At 43.7% G+C, this 12,896-nt stretch overlaps 2 long non-coding RNA genes across 2 annotated transcripts in view; one reads left to right on the top strand and one right to left on the bottom strand.

Annotated features, from left to right (window-relative positions):
- LOC307202385 overlaps window positions 1–9,279 on the bottom strand; it is a 55,174-nt gene extending 45,895 nt beyond the window's left edge. The window contains exon 1 of the long non-coding RNA XR_013832874.1: window positions 9,166–9,279. This is a non-coding gene — a long non-coding RNA (uncharacterized lncRNA). The remainder of the gene's footprint in view (window positions 1–9,165) is intronic.
- The window catches only part of LOC307202372, a 359,370-nt gene that overhangs the window by 335,963 nt on the left and 10,511 nt on the right, over window positions 1–12,896 (top strand). The window lies entirely within an intron of this gene.

A 12,896-nucleotide genomic window follows, 5' to 3' on the forward strand; every position in this document is an offset into this window, starting at 1 on the left:
TCAACATACCGCATGTTCATTGCTAGATTTAAAAACCATATAAATTACGTACCTGTTGTCCATTCATATCCAAATTACAATTAATCCTAACATCGTGCTAATGTATTAACCTGGTACAATGCTTCTGTGTATAGATATAGATATAGATATAGATAGATATATAGATATGTAGATATATATATAGATAGAGAGAGAGAGATATATAATTGGGTGCACTCTTCCCACCTTGGATCAAATCTATGCTTCCAGGTGCCATAAGAAAGCTGCAGAGATAGCGCAGGATAGTGCGCACCCCGGAAATGATCTCTTTCAGCTTCTGCCTTCTGGAAGAAGGGACAGGGTTATAAAGACTAGGACTAGCCGCCTGAGAAACACTTTCTATCCAAATGCGATTTTGGTTTTAAACGCAGTGTAAGGTAGTCTCTATGGGAGTATATTGTATTTAATTATGGGGTATCAGAGTTTTTAGGGGGTTAACCAGGCTGGGATAGCAGGCTTGTTGGTTTTTGAATGTTTGGTGTAGATTTTTTCAATTTCGTTGTTCTGTATGGGACAATGACAATAAAAGATTATCGTATCGTATATGCAATAAACATCTCCCATTATTCTTCAAATTCGTTGTCGGCTCTTCCTCTTAGTTTCATTGTCAGTTTTGCCATTTCAGCATATTCCATTAATTTAACTTACCAATCTTCTTTGAATGGGACGCCTTCTTCTTTCCAATGTTGTGCTAACAGCGTCCGTGCGGCCGTAGTTGCACACATAAATAAGTTCTTTCGTGATCTTGGTATGTCCGTTCCTGTAATACCTAATAGGAAAGCTTCTGGAGTTTTTTAACAAAGCTATTTTAAACATCTTCTTCATTTCACTGTAAATCGTTTCTTTATAATTTTACAATCCCACCACACGTGAAAGGAAGTCCCCTCTGTTACTTCAAATGGCATTCCTCCCCGCCATCTTAGAGGAACCAAATGTATTTCCTGAGCCCTAAGGTCCCATCTGGGGACGCGGGTGGCGCTGTGGGTTAAACCACAGAGCCTAGGACTTGCCGTTCAGAAGGTTGGCGGTTCAAATCCCCGCGACGGGGTGAGCTCCCTTTGCTCGGTCCCTGCTCCTGCCAACCTAGCAGTTCGAAAGCACATCAAAGTGCAAGTAGATAAATAGGTACCACTCCGGCGGGAAGGTAAACGGCGTTTCCGTGCGCTGCTCTGGTTTGCCAGAAGTGGCTTAGTCATGCTGGCCACATGACCCGGAAGCTGGATGCCAATAAAGCAAGATGTGCACCACAATCCCAGAGTCGGCCACGACTGGACCTAATGGTCAGGGGTCCCTTTACCTTTACCTTTAAGGTCCCATCCACACCATGCATTTGAAACACTCTTGCCCCACTTTGAGAGGCGCAGCTCCCCCTAAAGGATCCTGGGAACTGTAGTTTGCTAAGGGTGCTGAGAGTTTCCACGAGATCTGTCATAAAACTACGGTTCTCCTTGCCCTGTCAAAGCAAGGAATTCGCAGGGCGTAAATCTGAAACCTTATTCCCAATTATTCTGTTCACTGATGCCCACAAAATTTGTGTTGATCTTTGCAGTACAACTTTGACACAATCATGATTTTGTTGGGGTGCGCCCTCCCCCCTTCTACTCCTGGAACGACCCAAATAAACGTCTGAATCCCGTCCAGTCCTGTTTTCCAAAGTCTTCTTGTATGTTTCTTCTTCCAAGGTTTCTTTCTTAACACAAAATCAAAACAGGGTCGGAAGGAACCCGGAAGCCCCGATTAAAAAGCCAAGGACGCTGCTCTACACTTTTTGTAACTCTATGTTCTTATCCCGCGGCGGCGGCGGCTTGCGCGACCTTCTGCGCTTGTTTCCGCTCGGATCTAGCGAGAGCGCGACGTCCGATCTCGCCGAACGCTTCACCCCTGCCTCCAATCGCGCGATATTATAGCCTCAAGTCTCGCGAGATCCTGTTTCAGACGCCTCCTTTGGAGACTCAGGGCTAAGATTCATGCGCAGCCCAGTATTCTGTCTCCAACAGGGGTCAGCCATTGTGGTTCCTCACCCTTTTGCTGGAAAGGGGTTATTTTTTAAATTGGGCTCTATTTTCTTTCTGCTTTGGGGGTATTTTGTGTTCAAATTGGTTTTGTGTTTTGTTTACAGCCCTTTGCTTTAAATACTGCTTAGTACATTAATTATTATTATTATTATTATTATTATTATTATTATTTCTTTATTTTTACCATGCCCATCTGGCCGGGCTTCCCCAGCCACTCTGGGCAGTTTCCAACAAAATATTAAAATCCTGTAATACATCAGACATTAAAAGCTTCCCTAAACATTGCACCGGGTTGGAGCTGGCAACAAGAAACCGGTTGCAAATAATTAGTAAAGTTTCTGTGGTTCAATTCATTTCTTTATATTTTTCAGAAAATAAAATCTCAAAGCGGTTTGCAGCACATTAAAACAAGCCAGTAAAAAGGATCAAATTGAGAAACAAAAGACACACACACACACACACATGTATAGATATGGTGTTGTTTAGTCGTGTCCGACTCTTTGTAACCCCCTGGACCAGAGCACGCCAGGCCCTCCTGTCTTCCACTGCCTCCTGCAGTTTGGTCAAACTCATGCTGGGAGCTTCGAGAACACTGCCCCACCATCTCGTCCTCCGTCGTCCCCTTCTCCTTGTGCCCTCCATCTTTCCCAACATCAGGGTCTTTTCCAGAGATTCTTCTCTTCTCATGAGGTGGCCCAAAGTCTTGGAGCCTCAGCTTCAGGATCTGTCCTTCCAGTGAGCACTCAGGGCTGATTTCCTTCAGAATGGAGAGGTTTGATCTTCTTGCAGTCCATGGGACTCTCAAGAGTCTCCAGCACCAGAATTCAAAAGCATCCATTCTTGGGCGATCAGCCTTCTTTATGGTCCAGCTCTCACTTCCATATATCACGACTGGGAAAACCATATATATATTTAAAATCCCTGAGCTCCTTTTATTCTAGAAAGTAGTTCATAAAATTATACCCGACACAGAGGAAGTGTTTAGAGAAAAGTTTCTCCTCCGTCTCTCGCAACACCAGAACATGCAGACAGCCGGCGAAGCTGAATGTTGGAAGGTTCAGGGCAGATAAACGGAAGGATGTGCTTATTTGAGCAGCGCGTGGTTAGAACTACGGAACTCCCCGCCTCAGGAGAGAACGGAGCGATGGCCACCCAACCTGGGTGGCTTTAAAAGAGCAGTGGAGGAAAACGGTTTCCAGCCACAATGGCTATGCTTTGGCACCATCTGAACACCAAATGCATCTGAACACCAATTGCTGACAACCACAGGAGAGCAGAGGCCTCTTGTGCTCGGGGCAGGGCCGGATTTTGATGAAGAGAGGGCCTTGGCTACTCCACTTGTGAGGCCCCTCCCAACCCCCCACCCTCACGACTAGAAGAAAATGGAAGAGTGTTATTGTTATGTACTGAAGTTCTCACCCTAGGCCAGCAGGGGGATACTGTAGATAGTTTTCACTCAGGTCCACATATGCAAATAAGGGATCGAAAGTAACGTTCAGTGATTGGATAGTTACAGAAAGTTGTTACAGTTACGTTGTACTGGAGCTCTGTATAAGCAGGCTGACTGAACCCTTCAGTTCAGTTCTGTTCTGACCTGTGAATAAACAAGAGCTGTTTGGAGAATCGCTGTGTCATCTGATATGTTCACCCACAACTTAACAGATATAAACAAAATTGAGTGAAGCCAAGGATGACAACAGATATTTAAAATTCTGCAGTTCCCAATTTCTCCTCTAAAGGACATCGGACAACTTCATCAAAATTTGTTTGTCTTAAGTTTGTCACTTTCACTGTACAGTGGTACCTTGGTTTGCAACCATTTTGGATTACAACCACGTCAAACCTGGAAATGTGTGTCCCTTTTTTTGGATTACAACCCTCTTTTTTTGGATTAAAACCCTGAATATTTTTTTTAGGCCCCATTGGCGAAAGCGCGCCTTGGGTTACAACCTGTTTTGGTTTACAACTGGACCTCCGGAACGGATTATGTTTGTAAACCAAGGTACCACTGTACACAATGCTCAGTGCAGACAACCTCTCTTGAGACATCGTGGCGCTTAATTCATTTTTTATTCGTTTTGTTACGGAAGGGGGGGGCATGTCTTCTTCACCTTCTTCGCTACAATATATTTGCTCAATTTCTCTAGGACTCCATCACCCCTCCCCTGTCCTCCATAATCCCTCAAGGTGTCAAGACCCTAATCCTGTCAAATCGCTCTGATCAGCCTTTCCTCCAGGCAATGTCAGGTAGCAGACTATGCATATTTGGGACCATTGTTTTCTCATCCCCAGGAAGTGTTTATCTGCGCATATCTCCAGCTCTGCATATTCCCCCCTCCCTCCTCCATATGTTAATCTGTGTAACCCAACCTCCCTTTAATATATTCATGATGTAATCTGTGTAACCCAACCTCCCTTTAATATATTCATGATGTAATCTGTGTAACCAAACTTCTCTTTAATGTATTCATGACGTGTTTTGCACTGTATTCTGGGACATGGAGGGAGTTTCAAAAACTCATGTCACCCCTTTCTCGCTGTTCAATCTCGCCTTGAACCTGTTGCGCAATAAACTTGGATCTTCTGCTGTTTGCTCCTGTCTCCGGCTGAGCTCATTTCCCTCCGCAGGGACCCACGGACTTAGTCCGATGAGCTGGGTGGCAGAGCAGCCTCGCACCCAGATTTTAGCCGTAACAGATGGCGCCCAACGTGGGGCATGCGGTTCTCCCGCGTTGCTGACCGGGGGCCCCGAAATCTTCAGCCGGCACCAGGCCATTTTGCCTGGGAAGATCCTTTGGACCCCCGGCCATCTTCCGGGCGGTAATCGAAAGCCCCAGGAGTTCAGCCGGGGAGCAAAGAGGGATCCAGCCGGCTTATTCATCGATCCCGGGATCATCACAGAAGACGCGTGAGTATAAGGAAAAGGAAAATCCAGTGCACTGGTGGGAAAGGGGTGGAAATCTCCTGGCAACTGAATTCTCTGCCCTCCTCTCTATCGCTCCTTCTCGCCTGTCTCTTGGTCCAATTGGTGAGAGAGACCGTGGACTGCTGCTCGACCCAAAGGGGGTTCTGAGCTCTATCTCTTTCTCCTCTCAAACCCTCCAGTCAGCTGCACCAATTGGGGGTCCGAAAATAAGACGGAGAGACCTGGCTTGGAAAGACAGCCAACTCCCCGCAACGGACTCTCTCAGTTGAAGCAAGGGTCTGGAATTCTTCTTCCGAACTTCCCGAGCGCCCTTACGGAGGGGGCAGGAAGGGGTCTGGCTTTCTGTATCAATCCCAGCATCACTGGTCGGTGCCACGTAACAGGTGTAGCGTGCGTGAGCCCGCTTCCAAAAGCAAAGGGGATTTTCGGTTCAAAACTCTATCCAGGGATCACCCGATCTGGCACCGCACGGCGCGGGCTTTCAGTAGGGCCCCTTTTCCTGAGATTGTGGCGATAGGTAGGAGGTTGCCAGGAGGGATAGCCCATGAGGAATTGGGCAGGATCAGCAGAGTGGAAAAGGACCCCAGGTTATTGACTAAGGAAATAGGAAGGAAATATAAGGAACCGGATAGCTAGAGCTCTTTAAAAACCCACTAAGGAAGTCGCCAAGCGACGAAAGACCCCTCTTTACTATAGCCCCCTGTACAAGTTACCCAAATCCTAATCAACCCCTCTCCTTCTCCCTTCTCTATCCCCCCCCAAAAGAAAACAACAACAAAAGCAACAACAACAACGCATGCTTATATATAAAGGGGTACCCAGTCAACTAAGCATTGTGAGCCCTGCCAGTTTGGTTAACTGGTGGTGTTTGAAGAGGCAAGGAGGCTCTTAAAACCATGTGGGACCTTCCTACTAATTTCACTTAATGAAGCTAAAGGAAGCAGCCCAACTCCTTGCAATAACCAACTAAAGGATGAGAGTATATATGTTTACATGTTGTCTGTTATGTGTGTTGTGTGTTAATACATATATGAGAATATGTATGTTTACATGTTGTCTGTTATGTGTGTTGTGTGTTAATACATATATGAGAATATGTATGTTTACATGTTGTCTGTTATGTGTGTTGTCTGTTCCTTCTGTCTCTGACAGACTGCCTTTCTTAAGCGCGCATAGTTTAAACTGCAAGCTTGCTTCAAAATTTAAATCTAAGGAAGCCATGCTGGACCTTATCAGTCCTAAATAAGACAAAATGAGAATGAAGGGTGCAAATGTTTACCCCACCTCTTGCTTTATTTGAGTGGTTATATCAACTGAAATAACCCTATGCTTATAAAATATTCTCTCCCAGATTCTCTTCCTATCTTATCTTAGGAAACTGTTCTTCCTTTAGAGGGTTCTGTATAAAACTGGATACTTTTATTTTCCTCTTCCTTAGTACATGATAGGAGCATTGAGTGTGCTCTCTTCCCCAGTAGTGCCTGTGTACATAAGTATGTGTGTGTCTCTTTGGTAGTACAAATCTTGCTGTGAAATCTTGCTGTGAACCCTATATTTTGGAGGGTTGGACTAGATGACCCCAGGGTCCCTTTCAACTCTCCCAATTTGTGGCTGTGTGGAAGGACATGTGTCCGCAAGCATTGCAGGGTAATTCTTAATTCTGGTGTGGTGATGGAGTTAAAATTCAGCCTAGCTTTGCTCTTTAGTTTTAAAAGGTGAGAGGTGAAGCTGTGATGTTTTGAAGCACAACTGGTAATATCAATTTTGTCTACTATTTAAAAATCAGACTTTAAAGTCAATTCAAAGTTTAAACACATACAAATACATATGGGCCTTGACCAATCCTGTAAATAAAGGGGCAGAAAATTTTTTGTCTGCAAATGGGAAGGCCGAAATAACTTAGAATGTTAAAAAAAAAAATCCTATGAATTCTGACTCTCTGGCCATTTTCCCCATATATAAGGGCGTGGCATTGTTCCGCGAATGGCCAGAGGGATATTAGCCCTTTCCTGTACATAAAGGAAGCAGTCGCTTTGCTTGGGCTGAAATTGCTAGCTTTTGTTGGTGAATACTTCAATTGCTGAGTTTCTCTTTTTTGTTTTAAATCTAACCCTCTTTTAAAATCTACTCCTCCTTACCCTTCCCTTATTCAAATTCTAATTTTGCCAAAAGATGCGACATTTCAATAGTATAGAAGATTTGCTGAGACATGAACTCCACACATGCACCGAGACTAGATCAGCTAAAAAAAAAAGAGATAGGAAAAAGAGAGAGAGAGAGGAAGGAGGGGGAACTGTAGAGGGGGGGAGAGGAGGTTTATGTAAAACTTGGAACCATTGAGAGAAATCACCCTTAATGTGTCCCAAGTTTGAAATCTTAACATGCCAAATTCTTTTCACAGGTAAATATCAAAGCATTCCACCCCTCAATGGGATTTAAGTCACAGACTTTGTTTATGTGCAATTTTAGGAACAGCATTTCCTGACAGGCTTCTCACATGAAATAATTTTCCCTTTTAACAGGATATGTGAACCCCGATAACAAAGTGTTTGTCCCTTTTTCCTCCCACAACAACTTTCTTTCTGTTCTGTGAAATCCCTGCTGTAGTAGTGACTTCCATCTCTTTGTGGCTTTGACACTTTTAAAGTTACAAATAATCTGTTTCCATTTATTTAATCCGTTTTCCCATGATCTATGAAATTAATCGAAGCATAACCAAACATTGTTTGTGGAATGGTATTTGTTTACCTTTTGCCTGAGCTTCTTCTTATTAATTCTGTCATTTGGCTAGTTCAAGGTACTTGCACAACTTTAAATTGCCATTAAGTCATTTTCCAGTATTTTACTATTAACATTCTAGTCGATGTTGTCACATCAAGAAACACTCTTTTGTAGCACCCTGCTTGTGGTTAATGCTTAGCTGGAATGAAATATTCAACGCAGCAATAGAGAAATTAAAATAATAATTTATTTGTCAGACAAATAAATATGAGGCACAGTGGTATATGGTTACCAAGCTGTGGCCTGGCCTCCTGCCATTCTGGCCAGCACTTATATTTCCTTAATCCAGCCCCCTTGCTCCTCCTGTGGCTGCCTCTGTCCAATCAGCCTGGTTGAAATTCCTATTGGCTGTTTGCTAGAACCAATCACAAAAGATACACCCATTTCCTTTTGCCCTTTTATGGGAAATAAAAGCCATATTTATAATTGGCAAACAAGTAGCCATTAACCTCTACAAGGCACCTTAATTACCAAATCACCTTTGCCCCCTTAATTCTAAAATAGAGCAGATGGCTAAAACAGATGGTGGCTAATTCTATTTTAAACAGGTATCAAAGATCTTTTGTACGCATCATCAATGAAAGATCTCCTTCATTGGAGGTTCCTTTAAACAAAAACCTGACAACCATCTGTCTAGAGTGCTCTGATGGTGCTTGGCAAGGGGGGGCTAGGCTAGTGGCTGATAGCCCCTGTGATCTCTTCCAACTATATGAAATAAGAATCTAGCATAAGGATTTAACATTTCTTAGCTTCTAATTCCTTTGCATAATTACATTTAAGCCAATATATTTTTAATACATAATATATATAATTTTTTATAAGCAAAGACGTTTTCAAAGTAAGAAAAAACTTAAAAACACTTTCTTTCCCTATTTCCATTAGCTCTTGCCCTTAGGAAGATGTGGCTCAAGTCTCTAATGGGAGGCACAATAATTCTTACTATTTACCAACTTAATTGTAGCTTAATTGTACTCTGCAATATGCAAGGTCAGTGACCTCTGCTCAGCCTTTTATGACCGCAATAAACCAGAGGGCCTCTCTGGCGAAGAGGATGAACATCTGCCAATATCTTAGCCAGCCTAGTTTCTGCCTGGCATGAATCATTTGTGAATTTGAACTCATTTTTAAGATACAACCTTGATCAAAAAATATAAGCTTGATAAAAATGCAGGCTTATGATTAGATGCCTCACTTTTATTTCATTGTTACTTCAGATTTCTTAAAATTCTGTGTGTTAGCATTTATTTATTTTGGTTCCTCATAGGTCATTGTGTGTGTGTTTGTGTGTGTGTTTTATTATTTTAACTGTGTCTTTTAAGTCCACCCTGCCCTTACAGGATATCACTTCTACAAGTGTGTTACTACAGATCCAATGAAAAGCTTCGCCACCACAACAACAGACACCAAAGTTTTCAAAGTGGCCACAGCTATCTCTTTCAAAGGATATAGACTGCCGGGGGAGTGGGGCTGACAAAGGGGGGTGGAGTTGAATTACAAGGACATTTTCTGAGTTTTGAACCTCAAGATACATATATAAAATATCCCAATTGTCTCAAGATATGCAACTGATATTTAATTAGTTTGTTTTGTATTATGTGTTATTACGTAGGAATGTTGAAATGTGTCTGACAGTGTGTCATTTCCACAAATGGGGGGGCTATTCTGTGGCTATTTTTGTGTGTAAGTGTTTTATGTCTAATGTCTTATTCCTTACACCCCAGTGGAGGATCCTCATACATTTTATGCCTTTTAACAGATCAGGCTATTATGTAGTCCAATGTTTAGACTTAGATAAATTTATAACCATATTTCGTTGTTTCACCTGGCACTCTGCCAACTTCCCTACCCATTTTAAAAATGTGCTAAAACTCACTTTACCAAGGAGAAGCTTCAGGAAGGTATATATGCTTTGGTTTAGCAGGAATAATCCCTTATAGAGTTAAATTGGCCTATAATAATAAAATCCCATGGAATGGCCAAGGCTAGGATATTTCCCTCAGGACGTGTCCAAACCTGTGCCAGCTGTGATGGGTGCCAGGCAACATGGTTAATATGAAAGCCCTAAGTGGATTCACCAGGGATTGCCACTACTGTGAGACCACAGAAGAGCTACCTTGTCACCTGAGAACACAAAAATGGCGGGGAACAAAGCAAACTGCATTTTTTTTTCAGTCAGTAGTGGACCTTCCTGCTAAATGTAAAGCATAGACCACTATTAAACAAAATACGACAGGTGTCCTTTTACGCGATATCCTATATCCAGCTATCTGCACTACTATACTTGCAAATGGCCTTAAGAGGCATGATTTGCAAGTCCCTTTCAGGTTTGCATAAACCCACACCTCTGGTACGGTAGATACCAAGTTATTAGTTAGCGCATATCTATAACACGCATGTACATTGTATTGGTCAGTGTTGCTCCCTCCTTTGCTGCCCTGCTCAACCCACCTCCTTTTCCATTAGGGCCTATTCCCACTCACACGGCACCCCTACCTTCACCGAGATTTAGGGTGCGGAGAAAAGATTTGCAAGTTCTTACAGAACTTTAATGCAAATATATCTCCGAATGGGGGACTGTTACGGAAGGGGGGGGCATGTCGTCTTCACCTTCTTCGCTACAATATATTTGCTCAATTTCTCTAGGACTCCATCACCCCTCCCCTGTCCTCCATAATCCCTCAAGGTGTCAAGACCCTAATCCTGTCAAATCGCTCTGATCAGCCTTTCCTCCAGGCAATGTCAGGTAGCAGACTATGCATATTTGGGACCATTGTTTTCTCATCCCCAGGAAGTGTTTATCTGCGCATATCTCCAGCTCTGCATATTCCCCCCTCCCTCCTCCATATGTTAATCTGTGTAACCCAACCTCCCTTTAATATATTCATGATGTAATCTGTGTAACCCAACCTCCCTTTAATATATTCATGATGTAATCTGTGTAACCAAACCTCTCTTTAATGTATTCATGACGTGTTTTGCACTGTATTCTGGGACATGGAGGGAGTTTCAAAAACTCATGTCACCCCTTTCTCGCTGTTCAATCTCGCCTTGAACCTGTTGCGCAATAAACTTGGATCTTCTGCTGTTTGCTCCTGTCTCCGGCTGAGCTCATTTCCCTCCGCAGGGACCCACGAACTTAGTCCGATGAGCGGGGTGGCAGAGCAGCCTCGCACCCAGATTTTAGCCGTAACAGTTTGAGTCTTGAAAAACTCCTCTCTCCTGAGCGGTTGGTGACCATAAAGCTAAGAAACAGCCATACAATTGCTTCCACATTAGGAAAGGCCATCTGTATTTCCCCCTTGTATATCATTTGATAAAGTTCTGTAGGAGACAGAGAGTGCTTTGCTGTGAGCCTATGGCTTTGTCTCACGTACAGGTGAAAGTACAAAAGTTCATCAATAAGTTTCAGGTCAATATCTTCTGGGTATGCTTCCGTCAACTGTTCAACACCTTGCTGAATTTCCTGCTTAGATGCTATCAGAATAGCAAGAATGGAAAAACAATTGTGCAGCATCACTGTACACAATACTTCTTTTTCAATTGGCTTCATGAGCATCTAATATAGGAATAAAGGATTTTATCCTAAACTTATCTCTTGAAGAAAGTGCATCTAAGGCCCTAGGCTTCAGCCTACTTAAAGGTAAAGGGACCCCTGACCACTAGGTCCAGTCGTGGCCGACTCTGGGGTTGTGGCGCTCATCTCGCTTTACTGGCTGAGGGAGCTGGCGTACAGCTTCCGGGTCATGTGGCCAGCATGACTAAGCCACTTCTGGCGAACCAGAGCAGCGCACGGAAACGCCGTTTACCTTCCCACCAGAGTGGTACCTATTTATCTACTTGCACTTTGACGTGCTTTCGAACTGCTAGGTTGGCAGGAGCAGGGACTGAGCAAAGGGAGCTCACTCCGTCGCGGGGATTTGAACCGCCGACCTTCTGATCGGCAAGTCCTAGGCTCTGTGGTTTAACCCACAGCGCCACCCACGTCCCTTCAGCCTACTTAGCCTATACAGAAATCCAGCACTGCTTGCGGGTTTCCCTTTTGGGGTATCCTGCAGGGACAGGATCCTGGACTAGATGGGCCCGATCCACCAGGCTTGCCTTTTCTTTTTTAAGGCTGCATACCCACAAGCAGAATAGCCTCCGCTATTCAGAAGGGGCGCGGGGTTCTCCTCTGCAGATCAATCCCCTTCATGCTTTTCTGGGGTCAGCAAGGTCTCTGCCAAGTGGGAACGTTAACCCAGATGAAGAGCCTTAATCTGTCATAGCTAATAGCCACCCATGACTGTGAAGCCTTTGCCTGATGCTGATTTGCACTGAAAGCCATAACCGCATTTTAGGACAATGGATTAATTGAGTCAATTGTGCCTCGAATAATATTCCCTTTGTTTGCCCTGAGTCTACAGCCTGTCCGTTTCTTTGGATGACATTTAGCATTTAGAGAACGAAAGTATTTTAATATTTTGCTGGAAGCTGCCCATAGTGGCTGGGGGAAACCCAGCCAGATGGACGGGGTATAAATAAATCATCATCATTATCGTTATAGACTTTCCTCCACTGGAGCAACAAAGCGAGAGCATATCTGAGCTTGCACCAAGTGCTGTTCCCTGTTACTCAGAGCTTCCTGCTCTAAAGCCACAGAGTCTGGGTTCAAGACTGTACCCCTCCACTTCATCTAGCATTTCTTATATTTTAAAAGTTGTCCCCCATCCCACAAATATGTTCCCAAGGAGGCCTACAATAAAAGATTTAATAAAATAGAATATTAAAACAGTTTAAACCACAGCAGACTGGAAACAGCTCCCTCCTAAATTGGATTCTGGCGAGAGATGGCCTCATAAAATATTATTTTCACAATAGTACAATTACACGGACACCTTCTCAGCTTACAAGACTGTTGTTTCATGCAGAAGAATATTCCAAACTGGGGCGAAGGAGCAACTCCACAGCATTTTTCTACAAAGGCAATTGCATCACAGGAAGCAGAGGCAAAGTGGCAAACCCCGGCCTCCCCCCCACCCAGGTGTGTGGCAGGTAAAACTCACCTGTTACGGCCCTTTCTGTTTCTGTGCTAGGAGAAAGGGCTGCACCACTAGCTCATGATCAGTGATGTGGGCTTTCTTGAAAACTCATGATCA

Source organism: Podarcis cretensis (genome assembly GCF_951804945.1).
Source record: "Podarcis cretensis genome assembly, chromosome: 13".
Taxonomy (NCBI): domain Eukaryota; kingdom Metazoa; phylum Chordata; class Lepidosauria; order Squamata; family Lacertidae; genus Podarcis; species Podarcis cretensis.